At 37.6% G+C, this 20441-nt stretch overlaps 1 protein-coding gene and 1 long non-coding RNA gene across 4 annotated transcripts in view; one reads left to right on the top strand and one right to left on the bottom strand.

The window, feature by feature from the left end:
* PDE7B (phosphodiesterase 7B) overlaps positions 1-20441 on the bottom strand; it is a 313591-nt gene that overhangs the window by 143704 nt on the left and 149446 nt on the right. The window lies entirely within an intron of this gene.
* Positions 442-18789, top strand: LOC121482911. 2 transcript variants are annotated; one of them, XR_005985661.1, is made up of 4 exons: positions 442-966; positions 4942-4990; positions 14620-14774; positions 16210-18789. It is a non-coding gene; the product is annotated as an uncharacterized LOC121482911 (long non-coding RNA). The 2 variants fall into 2 exon arrangements; XR_005985660.1 differs by lacking the exon at positions 4942-4990.

The raw sequence follows: 20441 nt of genomic DNA, 5'->3' as shown, positions 1-20441 counted from the left end.
TTGGACATATATACTTATTTTGATTTTTTATAATTTCGAATTTTTTAACAGATTTTCACAAAACTTCCTTTTAAAAGACATCTTCTCACTTAGATATTTTGGCAATACTTTATACACTTATTAAACCCCATTCTGCTTCTATCTTTAATTAATTAATGTATTTATTTATTTTTTTATTTATTTTAAATTTTTATTTATTTATGATAGTCACAGAGAGAGAGAGAGAGAGAGAGAGAGAGAGAGAGAGGCAGAGACACAGGCAGAGGGAGAAGCAGGCTCCATGCAGGGAGCGCGACGTGGGACTCGATCCCGGGTCTCCAGGATCAGGCCCTGGGCTGAAGGTGGAGCTACACCGCTGAGCCTCCCGGGCTGCCCTACCTCTATCTTTAAAGAAAAGTTTCAAACTGTTGAGAGAGTTTATTAATTTTGTCCTGGCTTTCCTCTCCATCAGTTAAAATACAGATGTAAACACACACACCCGTACACACACGTAAAACCACCTTGGTTTCACAAATGCAATTCAAATGAAGTTCAAAATGAGTGAGGAGGGAAAAACCAGGTCTTTCAACTTTGTTTAATATAGTCTAAGTAGAAGAAGTTCAAACAATTTACAGTGACCTTCAAAAGAAATAGAAATGTAATAACTTCAGCCTTAACTAATCTCAAGGAACGGTGCCAGCAAATAGGGAGAGAGACTTGGTCTGCAGACCAACCACATAAGGCAGCGCACATCTCCACTGTCACATGGAAAGGGAGGAGAGTAGATGGGGCAAGATGAGGTAGGAAAAATAGATTCACAGTTTGATTTCATAACAGGTGTTTAAACTACGACCAAGGCTTCTCTTATTCACTTTCCAGATATGTATTAATAATGAAAGAGAGAGCAGAAGGGAGAGCCTCTTGTCTAACCATTTTCAGACACCGGGGACCTGCCTGGCTTCCTCAACCCAGGTTCTGGATTTCACTGTGAGTTACTGCTTCTTCTGTTTCTTTGCTTTACACATTTAAAGAGAGAAACCAGGGTTTTAGCTAACATGAGATCTCTATCTTGGCTCTCAGACATCTTATTATTATTATTATTATTTTAAATTTTATTTATTTGTTTGAGAGAGAGTACGGGTGAGAGGGAGCAAAGCATCGCAAAGGGGTAGAGGGAGAAGCAGACTCCTTAGCAGCAGGGAGCCAGAGGCGGGACTCGATCCTAGGACCCTGGGATCATGACCTGAACTGAATGCAGACTTTTAATGCTTAACCGACTGAGCCACCCCGGAGCGTGGATCTCAGACATCTTAATTAATGCTAAGTTTACAGTTAACCTACAACAAACTAGTCCAATAAGACAGAGGTTGAGAACACAATGGCAGGAAGACTTGGTTTTCTCCACTTTGTTCCTCCTCCCTGCTGTTGAAAACCCATACATTTAAAAAGACATTATTTTGTAGTTACAACCCCTCCCCCCCAAAAAAAAACACCTCAAAACAAATAAACAACTCCTCCATACCCTGCTATTCTCTCCATTACTGAACAACCTGTTGTTTTGCTGTGTGACAATGCTCCTCTGACTTAAACCTTTCTAGGATTTCAGAACTTATTTCCAATTGTGGAAGATTGTAAGTGGAGTATACTTTTCATAATTTCATATCCTAGTGCATCAACTTCTGAATAAATAGCTACAGCAATGGAATATCCAAAACAACAGCCTTCTAAGACTACTTAGGATTACAAAAAGTATGTTTCGATCTCAACTCACCACTGAACTTTGCCTCAAACTTAGTGACTTCTCCATAAATGGGTATGATGCCAATAACTACCTTACCTGTCACACTGGGATATTGTAAAAGTAAAATAAGACTAACCTGTGAGTTAATTTAAAATTGTAATGGGCTATGAATTTTTTTAAATGATTAGTTTTAAGCTATAAGATATTATAATTGACAATTTACCTAAACTCAAATTTTAGCCATGTTTTCCTGGGATTTATTAGAAAGCAGAAAAGTCAACCACCCAACTGTTGTAGTAGGTCCTACTTTGGAAATTTGTGTTCCCCAAGAGAATGCAGAAGCAGCGTAAATCAAAGGTGGGGAGGGGGTATCAGAGCACTGGACAGGTAGTGAGGGATTTAATGTACAAAGGTGGGGTAAAGTAGGCAAAATGATTGAAGCATGGATGAGAATAGATAGACAAAGGACAAAATAAGTGGTAAAAAAGAAGTGTCTTCATAGAATAAATATTGTACCTGCCTTCTGGAGGTGTTAAAACAGCCCATGAATCATACCTACAGTGTCAGCCTGCATCATTATTGTTTAGTGCTCTGGTTAGTACTGTATAGGTTCTCTTGCTTGGGAATTTCAATTTCTGCCCATAATGACTAATAGCATATTTGATGTTCATGAGCTGTACAGCTCTGTCATATGCTGTGGTTGTGAACATTTGTATTTAGGCCTTCCACTGGCCTCATTTCCCTACACTAATTCAAGTGGGCCTCACATTTTTTGCTTAGGAGTCTGTATGCCTCAAGCATTTTTACAAATTTTTTCAAGATTTTGTTTATTTATCTGAGAGAGAGAGAGAGAGAGAGAGAGACCATGAGTGTGGGGAAGGAGCAGAGAGAGGGGGAGAAGCAGGGAGCCGGAAGGGGAACTCAGTCTCAGGACCCCAATAACATGACCAGAGCCAAAAGCAGGTGCTTAACCAATTGAGCCATGCAGGTGCCCCTATAATTTTTTTTAAAGATTTTATATGTTTATTTTAGAGAGACAGAGGGAGAGAGAGAGAGAGAGAGTGAGCAGAGGAGAGGGAGAGAAAAACTCAAGCAGACTCTGTGCTGAGTGTGGAGCCCAACATTGGGCTCGATCTCACGACCCTGGGATCATGACCTGAGCTAAAACCAAGAGTCAGACACTCAACTAACTGTGACACCCAGGAGCCTCACATTTTTATAATTTTGATTGCTCCTTGCTAGTCTCCATTTAATTGATGTGCTTTTAAAAGAAGTGTAGTGTGTAAAACCAAATATAATGTTTAAAAAGTGGCCTAAGCAAAGTCAGAAATACATTTCTACCTTTTTTTTTTTTTTTGCCGGTGGGAGCTATGAATTTTGGAAGCTCTCAAGAATTAGGCCAGGCTGAGTAGACCTCAAGGAGGCTGGAGGACAGATGATCTAGACAGCCCTCAAAGAAATGCTGAGGAATGCCTGAGTGAGGTTTTTTTCTCTCTTAATATAATAATAACAATAAAAGCTAGACCACTAATAACACATAGAGAAATTATCAATATAACATAACATAAAAGGAAAACGAGAAGGTGGTAAAAAAACAAAATCTTCTAACAGGAGCTTTTGGTTCCTATGACATTCATTAACGCTTATGTTTATGGAGTTCGAAGTCAATTCGGAAGAAGGAAATTTCAACCACTACAGGTGTAGGGAGTATAATCTTACTGCCTCTTCAAAGTATTCTTTATTTTTTTCCCCTATCACTTATTACCTCCTGGTGGTTATGAATTACATAAAATATCTATGCCTGCAGGTGTCTCTCAGGTGCTATTGCAGAGCAATGCTTTTCAAGTGCTTAGTGTGCATACAAACCATCTGGAGATCCTATTAAGTGCAGAGTCTGATTGGGCAGCTCTGGGTGGGAACCTAAGACTCTGCATTTGTATCAGACTCCCTGGGGTTGACAAAGCTGCTGGTGGTGGACCACACTCTCAGTCCCAAGGCTAGAGGGCTACCATGTAGCAGATACTTTCTGCCTCTTCCATATTAGTTATTTATGAAAGAATATGCAGCTGGAGTCCTAATCTTTACAGATACACATATTAGGACTCTTGAAAACAATCAAAACTGGCTCAAGTCAAACATTCTCAATTGGAAATAAACAACCAGAACCACAGTGTAAGAGCAGGACTGTGTTCAGTGACATTCATGACATTGAACAACTACTTGGCTTTTAAATTTTGTTTCATTCATTCATTTCTATCCCCCTATGAATTAGCTATAAAAATATGGTTCAAGGTCCAGTATAAGTCACTGTGATAAATAATATATATGGTGGACTCTTAACTTCAAAGCAAATGGCTATTTTTGAAGATCTTTTCTCACCAAATGTGAAACAAAATCTGCTTAGGCCAATTTTGCCATTCTTCCTTCTTTCCAATATTTTGTTGGTCTCCTATTGCTATGTTCAGAATAATCAGAATATACAGGAAAGTCATCGGGTCTTTGATCTCCATCATTAGCGATACTCTCACCAAGACCTGCTCCTTCATCTGACTTATTAGGCATCTATGTAAAGTGGTCTTTGGATGAAGCCTGGTAGTCTTTCCCACTGTGATATTCCAGGCACAAGTGAATGGTGGCCAGATGATTCCACTAAGCAAAGATGGAAAAAAAAAAGTAGGCATTCACAGCACTACAGCCATGGTGCTGCTGACTCAGAGAAATAGACTGCAATGTCACAACCACAGCAAAACGCAAAACACAAGAGATAAATAAGATAAACTCTGCAACAGGCTGCACTCTTTATCAGGTATCGCTCAGAATTTATGCAGCTCCAGGCGTGATATTTGTGGGAAAGTGGTGCCAGAGGCAAGAGGCATGTGAAATCAACTGGAAGACAAGGGTAATCAAGAGCACGAGGCTAGAACACCACCACTTCTACGTAATTAAAAATTTGTACAGTTAAAAAAACTTGTACAGTTAACTAAATAAGAACACTTAGAATAAATGAAAGCATCTGCTGGTAATTGGAAACACAGTTTGGTGGTTTTGTTTTGTTTTGTTTTTCCATTGTCTTTCCTTCTTCTTTCTCAGGCTAAGTGCTTTGCTATGGTTATGAACACCTATATTTCCTGTTGTTCCCAGGGGGTAACTGAAAAAAACAGGGAAGAGAAAGATGGAAGATAGTAGATTAAAACTGATATATATCATGGTTATTATTTTAGATGATTTGGGACCCTGTTTTCCTCTGCATTGGAAGGAGAATCAAGTAAGGTGAGGCCACTTAGTAGACAGCATACAGACCATGTGTAAGGCATTCGCTGTATAGAACAATACGGGCATTCTCTCCCGCCCCTCCCTCTTGATATGTAGCATTGCTGGAAGAATAATGGCAGCACCATTATCGAGGAAAGAAAGTCTAGCACCCTAGAATATCTGAAACTTTGATGTATGGATCAGATCTTCATCATGAAAAGATTCTTTAAGAGTTTCCTTTTGGCAACTTTCTTTTCCAGCCCACATTCAAATGCTAACTACATTTGCTTCTTCCATTCCATACATTATCTAAAATGATTGCATATCCTTCTGCCCACAGCATATGGTTACTAACTGGTCTCATCCTATTTTCTTACCTGAACCATTGAGTCCTCTTACTCTCTTCTCCATGACCACCTTCCTGAATGCATTCCACAGTCTGATAATGAGACTTCTTGCATTCTTTGTTCTCCGATCCACCATTGCTTTTGAGGTTAATGTTTTGTTGCCTCTTTTAAGTGCAAGGTAAAATGTGCTTAACTTTGACTTGTGTATGTTCACATACCTTGCTACTCTTACATCTGTGTATTTTGATTAGCATATAAGGGGTCAACTCCAGAATCACCTTTTAATAAATGCCTTTTCAATGCTGTTATTACTTTTTTTCTGCTTTCAAACTTTGAGGAATCAATTGATTTGAGCTACTATTAAAATGTGTTTTTCAAACCTCTCATTAACCATTAAAAAAAAAACTCAGTGAAGTCTTATTTATCTTTAATGGTTGCAGCATTGTGAATTGGACGTATTTTATGATCTTGTCATTTTCAAATATGTAACAAATGAAAAGCGATGAAAATATTAATATTAATCTGACACAATATGATACATATGGTCTTATACATATAGTCCAAATCCCTATATGGGGCATTTAATGCTTTCAAAAATAGGTTCCCCGTTCACTTAGTTCTGTAAACTCACTGAGCTTACATTTGACACACAAAATTTCTGTGAAAATTATACTGCTGTCCAGACATGCCAGAGGTGCTGTTATATTTTGTATGGTAAGTAGAATATTGGCCTCCCAATGATATCTACTTCCTAATGCCTAGAACCTGTGAATATGTTAGGTCACATGGCAGAAAGGAATAAAGGTAGCTGATGCAATGACTATGTCAGCCGATGCTGACATTAATTAAAATAGGGAAACACTTCTGTATTATCAGACAGGCCCAGTAAAACCACAAGGGTCCCTAAATGTGAAAGAGGGAAGCAGGAGGGTCAGTGTCACAGTGGTGAGATATAAGACTCACTGGGCATTGATGGCTTTGAAGACAGAAAGGAGCCCTCTAGAAAAGTAATGAGCGCAGCTTCTAAAAGAAAAAAAGGCAAACACCAGATTCCCTCTTGGAGCCTCCAGAAGGTTATGAAGACCTGTGGACACCTTCATTTTGGCCCAGTGAGACCCATTCCAAACTTTTCATCTTCAAAACTATAAGACACATATGTTGTTTTAAGCCACTAAATGTGTGGTGATTTGTTACAGGAGCCTTAGGAAACAAATACATCGTCGCTCACTTTGTTGGGAAAGACTTTTTCATTTATCAGCTTCAGAAAAAGTCTCCTTTTCCTTATGAAAGCTTTGTGCTCCACTTCAGATCACCTCTCTGTTTAAACAAAGCAGGCACCTCTTAACCATTTTATTGATCTGCAAGATAACTTCATATGTATCACTATTTGCCTCTGATGCTCTGTCTTGTCTTGCAATTTAGACAGAAGGGACCATTATTTCATACTTTGCGACATACAGTCCTCGTGATATACTCTTCATTTATCTATTGATTCATACAGTGCATTTATCTGAGTGGTTCTCAATTTACTGAGTGCCCCATGCTAAGTGATTGATATATACAAACTTGGATCCTATACTTAAAATTAATTACAAATTTAATGGAGAAACACATACACATATGACTATAAAGCACAATGAATTGTAGGGCTACAATGTAAATGTGGACACAACAGTCACAATTTGTGTTTGTTATTAGAATGATGTCGAACAACTATTTTCAGTACATTTTTTCCATATCTTGACAGTGAAGACAAGCTGTAGGAATCTATATAAAACTTTAAAAAATTGTGAACTGTATAATACAGAGTTTGTATCTAGCCAGGAAAACATGAGTGGTTGGTTATATTTTTGCTGATTATTTTTTATTTGCTGATAGAATTTTCAGAAGTTTAGCTGCAATGATTTTAAAATTTCAAGAATAATTTTACTACTTTCCTCTGGTGAGTTGATATCATGTTGCTAGCAAAATGGTAGCTTAATGGTAGTTCTTATTCTAAGAGAGCAAAGAAAGACAAATCACGCAGCATTAGGGTTTTAAGGGACTTTAGAAACAAATTAACAATTTCAATTAGATTATGTCTTAGCTTCAGTTGCTATAGTAAAATACCACAGACTGGGTGGCTTAAACAGCATAAATTTATTTCTCAAAGCCCTGGAGTCTAGAAGTCTGAAATCATGGTCAAGTTCTGGTGAGGGTCCTCCTCCTGGGACTGCTGTTTACTGTACTCTCATAGAAGAGAGAGATGTCACCTTTCTCGAGTCTTTTCTTATGAGGACACTAATCCCATTCATAAGGGATTATTCTCATGACATAGATACCTCCCCCAGGCCCTATCTCCTAATACCATCCTACTGAATTAGGGTTTTAACATATGAATTTTGGCAAGACACAAACATTCAGTCCATAGCAGATCATTTTCTAGTTTTACCAATCATGAAGCATTACCCAGATACTTTAAGCCCTGGATTCCCACAGACCTGAGCACAGCCATTTCCTCTGAGTGCTTATGGACTTGGTCACAGTACTAAGCATTTAAGTGAAATGCCTTATTTTCTCCTTATGAGAACCCAGATGAGGTAGGTACTATCATTAACCTCTCCCCCCCCCCCCCGCTCCCCATGGAAGTAATTTGCTCAAAATTCATCTGCTATCAAGCTTTAGAAGGATGATTTGAACCACAGCAGGCTGATTATAGAGCACTCCCTCTTAACACTGTGCTATACTACCTGTGTGGCTAAGGTATTGGATAAAGCAGTAGGAACTCTGTTTGATTCATAGACTGTAACTATGTCTGGCTGTATCACAATAAACACTTAAGTGAAGAAAGGCAGAAGGAAAGAAAAAATAATTATGACCCCTGCACCTATTTCTATAGCTATTCTTCATGGCAGGTTTACATCTTGTGTTCTTCAAGCCATATTCACTGCCATGCGGTCATGACTGTCACTATCAGGTTGGGCTTTCTTTAGATCTCTGCTACACCTGTGTCCAGGAAGTGCTGAAGAAAGTCCTGCTTCCTCAGTATGACCAGGGAGAAAGAACATAATGCACATGAACATTTTTAAAGATTTAGATGAATGTTCCTCCCCAAATGGGGTGGTTTCTTCAAATCAAACCCTACACTACTAAAGTAACTCTATTCCTTATGAAAAGTGACTTGATTTACCCCTTGTGATTGCCATTGCCACGCACTGGAACTATCTGGGAGTAGTGATGAAAGACGATCGGAGGAGTTTCTGTGTTGTTTAAACATAACTGCAGCAGAACTAGAGAATGATGATGTGGAATTGGTGAATGGAGTCCACTAGATTTATCCAAGGCCGGAGAGATATTTCCCTTTGGGGGCTATTTAGCAAGGCTTCTTCCAGTATCACTATGCCAGCTGCATCTGTGTTTGCTAGACAGCTTGGCCAGAAAATGGGGAGGGAGGAAGGAGCCTTAAGTGTTTCCGAGTGTTAAGGAAATAACTTGGGTCACTTTTTACATGGATGATGATACATGTGGGAAATTCAAAGCTGGTCCAGCTGATTTCTATCCTGGAGTACTGGACCAGGGAGGAAGCTGAGGACAGCCATGTTTCCAGCAGACCAGGGATCTTCTGTTTTCTGCCTCAGTTCCTTTCCTTAGCTTCACTTCCACATGGTAAATGTGGTTATTTAGTCATTTATATTCACAGTCCTTCTGCTAGGAAATGTAAGCCTATAAACTTCACATCATCTTTACATAGCACCTTCTTTTAAAAAAAATTTTTGTTTTTATTGAAGTTCAATTTGCCAGCATATAGTATAACACCCGCTGCTCATCCCATCAAGTGCCCTTCTCAGTGCCCGTCATCCAGTTGCTCCATCACCCCACCTTCCTCCCCTTCCACTACCCTTTGTTTCCCAGAGTTAGGAGTCTCTCATGGTTTGTCTCCCTCTCTAATTTTTCTCACTCAGTTCCTCTCCTTTCCCTTATAATCCCTTTCACTATTTCTTACATTCCCCATATAAATAAAACTATATGATGATTGTCCTTTCCCTATTAACTTCCTTCACTCAGCATAACACCCTCCAGTTCCATCCACATTGAAGCAAATGGTGAGTATTTGTCGTTTCTAATGGCTGAGGAATATTCCATTGTATACATAAACCACATCTTCTTTATCCATTCATCTTTCGATGGACACCGAGGCTCCCTCCACAGTTTGGCTATTGTGGATATTGCTGCTATAAACATCTGGGTGCAGGAGTCCCAGCATTTCACTACATCTGTATCTTTGGGGTAAATACCCAGCAGGGCAATTGCTGGGTCGTAGGGCAGGTCTATTTTTAACTCTTTGAGGAACCTCCACACAGTTTTCCAGAGTGGCTGCACCAGCTTGCATTCCCCCAACAGTGCAAGAGGGTTCCCCTTTCTCCACATCCTCTCCAACATTTGTTGTTTTCTGTCTTGTTAGTTTTTCCATTCTCACTGGTCTGAAGTGGTATCTCATTGTGGTTTTGATTTGTATTTCCCTGATAGCAAGTGATGCGGAGCATTTTCTCATGTGCTTGTTGGCCATGTTTATGTCTTCTTTGGTGAAATTTATGTTCATGTCTTCTGCCCATTTCATAATTGGGTTTTCTGTTTTTTGGGTGTTGAGTTTAATAAGTTCTTTATAGATCTTGGATACTAGCCATTTTTCTGATACGTCATTTACAAATATCTTCTCCCATTCGGTAGGTTGTCTTTTAGTTTTGTTGACTGTTTCTTTTGCTGTGCAGAAGATTTTTATCCTGGTTAAGTCCTAATAGTTCATTTTTGCTTTTGTTTCTTTTGCTTTCATATATGTATCTTGCAAGAAGTTGCTGTGGCCAAGTTCAAAAAGGGTTTTGCCTGTATTCTCCTCTAGGATTTTGATGTATTCTTGTCTCACATTTAGATCTCTACCCATTTTGAGTTTATCTTTGTGTCTGGTGTAAGAGAATGGTCTAGTTTCATTCTTCTGCACATGGATGTCCAATTTTCCCAGCACCATTTATTGAAGAGACTGTCCTTTTTCCGTGGATATCCTTTTTCTGCTTTGTAAAATATCAGTTGACCGTAGAGTTGAGTGCCCATTTCGCACCTTCTTTTATTTATTTTTTTATTTTTTTAAATTAATTTTTATTGGTGTTCAATTTACCAACATACAGAAAAACACCCAGTGCTCATCCCGTCAAGTGTCCACCTCAGTGCCCGTCACCCATTCCCCTCCAACACCCGCCCTCCTCCCCTTCCACCACCCCTAGTTCGTTTCCCCGAGTTAGGAGTCTTTATGTTCTGTCTCCCTTCCTGATATTTCCCAACATTTCTTTTCCCTTCCTTTATATTCCCTTTCACTATTGTTTATATTCCCCAAATGAATGAGAACATACACTGTCCTTCTCCGATTGACTTATTTCACTCAGCATAATACCCTCCAGTTCCATCCACGTTGAAGCAAATGGTGGGTATTTGTCGTTTCTAATGGCTGAGGAATATTCCATTGTATACATAAACCACATCTTCTTTATCCATTCATCTTTCGATGGACACCGAGGCTCCTTCCACAGTTTGTCTATTGTGGCCATTGCTGCTAGAAACATCGGGGTGCAGGTGTCCCGACGTTTCATTGCATCTGAATCTTTGGGGTAAATCCCCAACAGTCGCACCTTCTTTTATAAAAGCATTGCAAAGTGACAGAAGGGCTTGGCTCTTCAGAAACATTCCAAAAAAAAAGAAAGTATGAACCCTGGGCAAATCATTCTGACCTTCAGGATGCTCAACTACTTTCAGTATTCCCCCTTTTCTGGACCCAGTAATAATTAACAAATTCATTCACTTATTTGGAAAAAAAAAAAAAAACAGTAAATACTCCAAATTTTTGCCTGACTAAATTCAATTAAACCTAATTCTTCCACGTCTTTTTACACATTATAATTGATGCCTTATTTTATCTAGCATTTGCCTCTAGGTCTATTTTTCATGTAAAATTTGCTTTTAATGTTTATGACACATTAGGTCATAGCAGTACAGGTGTTTATTTCTTTGATAGCTTCCTTAGAGTGCCTCCCAAAGTGGTCTCGATCCCAATGAATGCTGAAATAGCACTGTTGTTTCTGTGGAAAATATGGAGAACGTTCTGTGTGGGACAGCCACAGCATTTTTGGGAAACCTCAGAAAGGATACTTGGTGTTGCAAAATCAAGTACTCTTTTTGACCTAAACTATATATTGGTTTTCTTGAAATTACCTCAGGGTTAGAACTTTCACCCCATTAACATGGTTAGTAAAGTCATGTTTTCCTTCAAGAACACAAATGTATAAATAAAAGGGATGGGTTATAGAGGCACTTGAGTGGCTCAGTTAGTTAAACATCTGACTCTTAATTTCGGCTCAGGTCATGATCTCAGGGTTGTGAGATCGAGCTCTGATTCAGGCTCTGTGCTGGGCATAGGGCCTGCTTAAGATTCTCTCTCTCCCTCTGCTCCTCTACCCTCCACTCATGTGCTCGCTCTCTCTCTAAAAAAAAAAAAAAAGAAAGAGAAGGAGATGTGTTATAGAAAAATACTTGAGATTTCACTTAAGATTCCCCTAACTGTTGCATCTTTCTCATCTCGAAACTATTCGCCAAATGTGCCACTATATCTGTTTTCTTCAAGTTGCCATTTCTTGGGAGTTTTCCTTTGGAACCTTTGAAGACAGAGTTTTCAGAAACTAAACAAAATAGCCTCTATTCTCCAATAGAACCAGGGTGTTGGAAAGATTAGACTGAGTTTTTGTGTCAATTGAGAGGCTTAAATGAAAATATTTATGGAAAGTATATAGAACAAGGCCAGGCACAAAGTTGGCACTCCACAAAAGCCAGATATTATCATTTCCTTCAAATTATCTCCTCTCTTCTCTGTGGTCCTGGCACCAGTAAGCCCTGGTGCCATCAAGAGACCCAGAACGTGATATATGAAGAAAAAAAGATAGAAGAGGTAAAATAAGGAAAAATAGAGATTATGTGTTTAGTGTGGAGCAGTCAATGAGATAGGGGGAAAAGAAGATAAAGATAAAAAAAATTAAGTTAAAAGAAAAAACTTACAGGTTTTCACTAGCAATGATCTTAAAGGATACTCCAACACCTTGGAGGTTATTGGCACTGGGCCCTTCATTTTAATATTGGTCTGCTGTCATTTTATCCTTCATGTTCTAACTTCTAGTATGTGTTTCAGATCATCTGGAAGATTCTTCAGATCTAATTCTATAAAATGGGTTAAAATAAATGTTTTTAGTTTGATCTGTATAGATAGCCATAAACATCAAATGCTGAACTAGTTTCTTCCTAAATCTCTTGAAACCCACTGTAGTATAATTGTTCCTAGAGGAGAATTTTTCAGATATCATTCTTTCCTCACTCTCCATCAAAGGAGTTAGTTACTAAATTACCAAAGTTACTGTAGTTACTGAATTATCAAAGACTTTCTTGGCAAGGCATTGTCACCTATAAGTCAGTCCCTTAGGACATTGTAAGAAGCATGTCCTTGGCTGGTAGATAGATAAAACACTCTGGAAATTCCTTTACCTATTTAGGCCTTAGGAACATCATTAAGGCCATTAAAGTAGCACTTTTCTTTTTTTTAAAAAAAGATTTTATTTATTCAGGAGAGACACAGAGAAGCAGAGACACCGGCAGAGGGAGAAGCAGGCTCCACACAGGGACCCCAATGTGGTACTTGATCCCGGGTGGGACCCCAGGATCATGCCCTGAGCCAAAGGCAGACACTCAAATACTGAGCCACCCAGACGTCCCAAAGTAGCACTTTTCTAAATGATATCCCCATGGCCTGAAAAAAAATGAAGCAATTTCAAAATCTTCTATTAATTTTTTTTTTTTTTGCCATGAGATGGTGCCCATAATGAAAGAACTCTGAGATTTCTTATGAGAGTGTGACCCTAGGTGACAAAGTTTTTCTAGGTGGTCTCAGAGCCACAAGACTTCATTCTTCTTGTGCTTGTCAATAGCCAAGACAGGAAAGTAAATTTGACAGTGCTGAATAATATTTATTAAGCACCTTCCACAGAAGGCAGCCCTCATCTAGGCATGATGCGAAGCTTTGAACAAGTCAGATTTTACATTCCAGTACGAAGAGCCAGAAAGTAAATACACAAGCACACAAATACATTAACAAGAAGATATTCAGTGGTTATGTGATACCATAAACAAAAATTAACTAATTAATTAATTAATATGGAAAAATTTGTTTTCTGGGAATTAATTTCTGAATCGTATAAACAATGACATTCTTGCAAGGCACACTGTATACTAGAAGAATATAGGCTAAATAGTCCTAGACTGCCCTTAACTTTATTCTTCTTACTTGGTTGAGCACTTTATTCCCAGAGAATCATTTATTAACCTCATAAGTAAGTCAATTTAAGAATAATACTTTGTATTTCTGTAGTATTTACTTCTATGATTGTATTTGAAAGAATTCACTTAGTAAGATATATAAAGACTTCATGAAGTGGACACAAGCAGAGACTAGAGGCTATATTTTTGTAAAAATAGAGACTAAGATGAGTGGGTGGCCATGAAGCATTTCTGGGTCTACCGAGGGAAGGGGGAAACCCAGGCATGTGCCACTGAAGGTGAGAGACGCTTGGTCACAAAAATCAGTTAATAGACAGGCTAAGTCCTAAATGATCAGTGAAACAGAATCACCAACATTTTTTTTATAATGAGAATGTTTTTCTTTTTTTAAAGATTTTATTTATTTACTTATTTATTTATTTGAGAGAGAGAAAGAAAGTGGGAGAGAGAGAGCACGAGCATGAGCAGGAGCAGGGGGGTAGGCAGAGGGAGAAAGGGAGAAGCAGACTCCACTGGGTAGGGAATCTGATGTGGGGCTTGATCCCAGGACCCCAGGATCATGACGTGAGCTGAAGGCAGACGCTTAACTGACTGAGCCACCCAAGCACCCCGGAGTGTTTTTCAATATATATATTTTTAAAGTATGGAAATATCTTAAGAAACATCAGAACGTTATTGGACTTATTTAAGGCAATTTAGGATTTCATATTGTTTTGTTTTGAAGGCACCATGTTCTTTTCGTTGCTTAGAGTATTCAAAGGTTTTCATTTGACTCAATAGCATGATAGTCTAGATTCATGCCAAGAGATGGCCTTCTTTTTCTGACTGGATTGGATTCAAGATTATTTGTGATGATGAGGAATTAATTGTAGTTAGTCAGGTTGACCATAATGCTCATATGCTAAGTCCATACTCATGCTAAGTATGATATCTCCATGCTTGTCCAATACCACTTAGGAGAAGGACCTAAAGTCTTCAGGTGAAGAATATGGTCCCAGAATGGTCACATATTGATCCCATCTATATGGAGCTACCGTGAAAGAAGACTACATAATACGAGTCTGAGACTAAATAGAGAATGTACAGAAGTGATGCTCTCAATGAAGAAACAGGTGAAAGAAAAATCAGTCCTTATCTCAAATGCTGTTTTGTCTCATTTATGGGTTTCCCAAGGATTCTGGGGGTGGGAGTGTGTCTCCCTGACTTATGTTGGATTCAGTGATCTGCAATGTGGGGCTGAATATATTCTGTCTCACCAGTCATGCTGAGATTGGGATTCCTCTGGTGATCAAATGATTTGTCCCAAATGATCAAGATGTCTGAAGAGTTACAGATAAGAGTCAAAAGATAACTGTGCCTTTCAAAATCTCAGGTCACTGTTTAATACCACTGAAAGTTTAACTCCCGATAGTATCCATCATAGTCCTTAACCATCTAGTGCAATGGAAGTAACGTAAAGATGTTGAAATGTAACAGGTTCAGTAAAAAATGCCTAAGGTAAGCATGTTTAGGAGTTTGTGTATTTCCAGAAAATGTATTCATTTTCTTTCTGACTACATTTTATGTTAAAATATTAGTGGTGAGATTAAAAGTTACCAACTCCTTTTTTTTTTCCAACTCTTTCTTAAACCATGCAAGAACTCATTTACCATACTAGTCAGAGGTGTTTGTATATTGCCTGATGTAAGACTTGATCACAACTTTGATCACACAATTCAAAAATTTATATATGATGCAAGAGTGTCCAGTAAAGCTGAAGATTAAAGTTTGTGTTGTTAAGTTTTCTGAGTTAATGATGAAAAAATTAATTTTGTCATAGCCCTCTAGCTAATACTGTCATCAGAGGAGGTGTATTTAATCTTTACTGGTATTTCCTATTTAAGCCCCTGACCTTAAAAAAATATATTTGGATGAAATTTTTTTAAAATATTTTATCTATTTATTTATTTGAGAAAGAGTGAGAGACAGCAAGCACAAGCAGGAGGGAGAGGGAGAGGGAGAGGAAGAAGTAGGCTTCTTGCTGAGTGCAGAGGCTGATCCTAGGGCCCTGATATCTTGCCTGAGTGGAAGGCAGCCACTTGAACTGAGCCACCCAGGTACCTTAAAATTTGTCTTTTTAAAATATGAAATATGTGATACATTTCTGTTCTACTTTAACAATTTAATAATTTAAATGACTTTATGATGAATATCAATTATACTTCAAGGACTTTTTTGGTGTTTTTCAGGTCGTTTGCTCCTATGATAAATGGCTCGGGCTATTATGGTTTTTAAAAGTTTTGGGTCAACACTTGACAGGTTTTTAGAAGTCATTTTTATTGTTTTTAAGATGATTGGCTATAGTAACTTGTCCCCTACCTTCAGTTCTATTGCTTTAAACCATCTTAGAGGCTGCAAAACCAGCTGGTTAAGTGCCTTGTAAATAAGGAGGATTACAGTTAGCTACTGATAATTTCTCTTAGAATGCATAGATGAGAATTCAGCTACTTTGCCTTTTATTTCCAGAGGTCTTTTTGGCTTACTTCTGGTTTCTCTGTTCTGTTCCAGAGATGATTAAATTTGCCCTAGGCCTTCCTGCCCAATATTCCAGTAGCTGTGGCGTGGTTCTAGTGGAGAGGCCAGGAGCTCTGGAGCAGATTTCAGCTGCAATTCTGGCTCTGTCATAATCTGCTGTGTGATGTTGGGCAAGTTACTTTACCTCTCAAGCCTCAGTGTCATCAGCTGGAAAATGAGAATGAAAATAAACACTTCCCAGAGTTATTGTGAGGATAAAATGAAGTGTGTGGTATGATAACTAATATTTATAGAATATTTATTATGTGCCAGGTACGTAGTTAGCACCCCTAAATGGCAGCTCCTTTAGACTTGACTTTGTGCTCTTGCTAGTTGGACTTTACACAATTAATCCACTGAAGTCCTCATACACTTTTCTCAAATGCCATAGAAAATAACAAGAAGGTAGAAAGAGATGAATCGGAAAGAATCTACTATGTACAGCCATGGGGTTAGACATTTTACTTATATTATATTATCTGATCATCTCAGCAACCCTTTGGAATAGGACCTATTATCCCCATTGTGCAGATGAGAAAAACAAAGCCCAGTGGGGTTATTTTATACTTTTTTTACATGCTAACAGAGCTAGCAAAATAAATAGAACAAATAGAATAAAGTCGGGAACTTAATTCTATCAGAGTAAATTACAACACTGATATGATATTAATAATCTAGTTACTTTCTTCTTGTTTATTACTGAATCATCAATCATCATTTTCATTTATGCAGTTAAAATAATATAATGTAAAACATTTTTCCATAATATCAAATTCACTTTATTCATCCTAAATAGAAGTTCTCATAGATTCTTGCATGAGTAAAAGGCTAAATTACTTCGTCTCAATCATAAAACATACTGAGGCTTGTTTTTGCTGCCAAAACTGTTCTTTGGTTTAGAAAATTTCCCCTAGGTCATTTAGAAGTATTCCCAGAAAAGATGAAAATGCCAAAAACCTGGTCAAAATTTTTTCAAGTATTGCACCAAGAATGGAAGGAATTTGGGAATCAAGAATGTATATTTATCTGGTCACAGGGAGAATAGGAGTTATCTGAATGCCACCCACTCAGTGTTTGTCACTTTCTTTCCTGGGTGGCTAATTTCCCCTCATGCTCTGGCTAACTTCATGTATTGTGTGGTCAATCATCCTACCTTTCTCTTATTTTCAATTTTATTACTTATCCTCAGGAGGAAGGACACCTGAGAAAATTTCTTTTGGGGCTTCACGTTTTCAAAGGAAGGTGCAAATTAGATGTAATAAATTTGTAATTCTATTTCCATCTTTAAAAATAAATGTCATTCAGGCATTGGTTTGCTCTGTCACCTTGAATCAGAAAACAGCTCCATCTGGTTTATTTAGTTTTTGATAGCTCACACTTCAAAGAAAGGCAAGGGTTATATCCGCTGATAATTTTGCAAGCTTACGCAAGCCAAAAAAAAAAAAAAAATCTTTCCCTGACCCCTGCAGTGATCAGTATGTATATCCTGAAGCACCAGAGATCTGATGACGTCTATTGTGGTTTGCTGACTCCCAACAGGCTTGATTCTGCCGGCTTGACTCCGGAAAAAGAATCCCACCAGCTTCAAGCAAAATTGTGCCCAAGTAAAGATTGCTAATAAAAATATCATGGAATTGGCTCTGGTGCTACTTTTGGTCTTAAAATTCTCTCTCTGTGTATGTCTGTGAGTTTGCATGTACATGCATTTATGTGTATTTTAACTTCAGCATCTGTATTCAACTTAATCTTTTAGAAGCTCTAATATACTGTGTAAGCTTTCAGGCAAGGTTCTGGCAATGCAACTTCATGCAATTGGCTTCACTTTCCATTGATATCCATGTAGACTTCCCAAAGTCAGGTTTAAGTCTTAATTTATGGAAAAGTAACAGAGGGCTAGTATGTTTTATGCATTATTATTTCAAAGAGATGAGTTTTTCAATAGAAATACACATCATCATTTTTAAGCTTCACTTACAGTTTATACGCTACCTACTTTCAAAATAACCTGTTTATTTCTAGCCCTGTCCTGGTTTTGCAACCACTGTTTGCTCTGGATGCCCCATCAGCGAAATAGTGATAATAATACTTGCCACCTACTTCATTTCCTAGTGGTGTCTTAAAACCAATGAATAGAGGTCTGCATGATCCCCAATCTCTTTGAAATACAACAGCTTTATAGCTTACAAATTAATTTCAACCGAGCTAAAAGTTACACCCTGGATATAGAATTCTATAAAAGCATGCAAAAGAAGAATATATTTGTAAATTATGTAATTAAATTAATTTTAAAATGAATGGACTATATATCATATGTATATGTATACACAAAAAGGAGGAATACACTCAAATTGCGAAAAATATAGTTACAGAAAAGCTTAGAAAATAATAATGAATATTCTATAGAAGTTAATATTGATAGCGGTTATCAGCATTGGTGGTATTTTGGGTAAGTTTATTTTCTTGTATATATTATATATACATAGCTTTCTTATATATTCCAAGTTTCCTGGAATGAATTTGTAGCACTTCCAAAATCAGGAAAATGATCTCAATAGATATATTTATAAAAATTAACTGGACAAGAAGGAAATTTCTCAGAATGCAAACAAGCTTTTAAGAAAAAAAATCCATTGAATTATTTAAGTACTATAAAAGTACTATACAGTACTTAAAGTTCTATAAAAATTATAGTACTTGGGTTTGGACCCAGTTTACAATAGGAAGCTCAAGGAAAATCTATCATTAAAGGAAAACACTCAAATCTTTGGCCATATCCAAAGTCTCTTTATTTATGCAAGTTTCTGTGGTATGTCAGCAGTTAGATCTAATTTTATCTGTTCAACCTAGCACACTACTGAGTGTCCATAAGTTTAATATATTCATAAAGTGTAAAAAGGATATCCCAATAGGTAAATTATTCCCACTCGCCATCACTCCTGTCACACTGGATTTCTTTAGGTTCTTATACAATGCTACAGGCTCTCTTCCTTCTGGGTCTTTTCACATTCTGGTTCCACCTTTCCGAAATGTTACCCACAATCCTTCACCAGGCACATTCCTTTACCAGGCTAATTCTTACACATATTTTAGTTGGCTCTCACTTCTTCACAGATCATATCCTGGTCCCCAGACCAAATCTGAAGGCTTTACATATGCTCCTGTGGCTGTCCATGTTCACTCCTAAGACCACACTTGTCTTATCCACCACCTCTAGTCTGAAAGCCATTTGGAGGCAGAAACTTTTGTGCCTGGTGCACAGTAAGTGTGATTCACCAGAGGGCTGACTTCCTCAGTTCAACAAATCTTCCTGTCTATTGTTTGTGGAGAAAGAAGAAGACTTTAGTATTGGCCACTTAGCATGCCTAAGTTTTTCTCCCATGAAAGAATTGGTGAAAAAGAGAAAGAAATTTTTAAGATTTATTACAAGGAAATTTTAATTTAACTTGCTGCATAACTTAGTTATCCATTAAAAAATAACTTGGCTTAGTCTTAGAGAAGTGACTACATACACAAAGGAATTTTAAAATAAAAAGGATGAAAAAGATTTTTTTCCCCCCTCTGACTATGGTAAGTTTCAACGGCAAACATTTGTGTTAGTTCTACACATGTTACATCAAAGATAACATGATTTGTCACTTCTTCTTTGAAAAATATCCTACATCTGTAAGTCATTAGCTTTTGTCTGGCTCTTCTATTACTGGATGAGACCCTTGAAAATATTTTATGTATCTCCATTTTCCTAACTGTAGAATGGAGCTAATTTTACTCTCCACAGTGAAGAGAATGTGGGAAAAAACGTTAATACTAGAAAATAGATGTTAATTGGCTCTTAATGAAAATGGAGAAACTTAATTTCATACTATAGCTTAATTGTCAGGGTACTGTTTTTAACCAAAAGAATTATAACCTTCTTTTTCTTATATATTTAACTAATACATAGTCTGTATATAGACTTTCACACACCCCTTTCTCAATTCCCAGCTAAAATGACTGAATTGCTGAAAACCTTGTATTTTTGAAACTTGGCTCCATGAGTACTCACAAAAAAATGGAAAAGACATTAAACACACATTGCTCACTCCCTAACTTTTCCATATTATGACTCTGAAACTATTTGTGAATAGACATTCATAAAATGAGTTTGTTGGGACAAAATAAAGTTACTGACATCAGCTTGGCTAAGACTCTAGGCTAAGACTGCATGTCAGTCTCTGCAGGCATCTTGA

Source organism: Vulpes lagopus, chromosome 2 (genome assembly GCF_018345385.1).
Source record: "Vulpes lagopus strain Blue_001 chromosome 2, ASM1834538v1, whole genome shotgun sequence".
Taxonomy (NCBI): domain Eukaryota; kingdom Metazoa; phylum Chordata; class Mammalia; order Carnivora; family Canidae; genus Vulpes; species Vulpes lagopus.
This window is presented reverse-complemented; position numbering and strand designations above follow the sequence as displayed.